The sequence below is a fragment of the Etheostoma spectabile genome, chromosome 5, assembly GCF_008692095.1.
Source record: "Etheostoma spectabile isolate EspeVRDwgs_2016 chromosome 5, UIUC_Espe_1.0, whole genome shotgun sequence".
Classification (NCBI taxonomy): Eukaryota; Metazoa; Chordata; class Actinopteri; order Perciformes; family Percidae; genus Etheostoma; species Etheostoma spectabile.
This window is the reverse complement of record NC_045737.1, coordinates 12,423,643-12,425,062: the sequence shown is the minus strand read 5'-3', so window position 1 is coordinate 12,425,062 and position 1,420 is coordinate 12,423,643.

Below are 1,420 nucleotides of genomic sequence, written 5' to 3'. Positions count from 1 at the left end.
CAGCTACGGTAGCCTTCACGCTTCAAAAGACGTTTGTTTGCTCTTTTCAATATTCTTTTTCTTTTTCTGGGTGAAGAAGAAAACTCCTGTTCCTGAAATTTGGATTTTTGGTCCTCCATGTTTTCTTCTGCAAACTTGCCGGGGTCGAGAAGCGACGACACCCGTTAGCAGCATTAGCAGCACCTCTGAGTTTTTCATGTGACAGCGAAAACGCAAAAGGCGGAGTAGTGTGTCCTGTATGTCCCTTAATGGTTAACGTATTTCAAGATGGCGCATTTGTAATGTCTACCCCAATGAAGAGTCTACCCCAATTCATGCGAATGCAAATGTAAAATTTCAAGCCATAAGAAATACTTGGAATTGATGGTGGTGGTAAATATTTATGAAAAAGGACATGTTTGTGAACGGGCAACACAGATTTTGATAATGAGCTACTAAACACGTTACACACTGGACTTGTAAACCCAATTGTGACATGTTAATGTGACCGATGAGGTACGTAGACCAGAATAACCATAACCATGATTCATTTTGGAATCATTTTGTGATGAACTGTCTGATATGATCATAGTTACTGCTGAGATTCCTCTTAGCTGGTACACTGAAAACACTCCTGATGGGAGTCCCTTTTTCCACCCACTGACTCAATACAGTTTGGCACATCGATAGTTTCACTGTATTTGATACCACAGTGGTGCTACGTGACATGACACAATGCTTGGCTCCTACTAACGAAAACAAGTGTTTTCTCAAGAATAGCATGATAAATGAGGAAGAAGAAATAAATGATTATATAATGAATCACAAGCTGCAGCTTCTATTTCATCTTTGATAAAAAAAACTTTTCTTCCTAACTCGGTTTAGCCTGCAGGGTTCGTGTAGGCTGAGCAGCATTTATTTTAAAGGGCTAGTTTGGATTTGTTGAAGTGTGGTTGTTTGAGGTACTTTTCCATAGTTAGTGTATCAGCTACAGTAGATGGCTTTCGGCACGTCCCCAGTTTGGAGAAGCCGACAGGAGTACTGCTAAGAAGCTAAACAATGTCCTGCTGTTAATGGGACAGCAACTACAAATAGTAATATTTACAGAAATATTTAAAAAAAAAAGTTAACATCAGATCAATTGGACGCTGTATACAGTATATAGAATATGTTCCTTTCCCTTGCTGTCAGACTGCCTTTTGCAACGGGGATCTGCTGGATGACGTGCTCCGTGCTTCAGTGTCACTGTCATGTTTTCTGTCATTTTTAGTCCCCACGATACCTCCTGCATGCTTTACATACCTGATACACATTTCTGTTCCTTTTGTTTCACTGTGAGCTTCTGCAGAAAGAATTAGAAGCATTTGAAGCTGCTGCAGGACAAGCATTCCATCAACATGAGATTACAAAAACTCTCTCACTCACACACACACACACACAC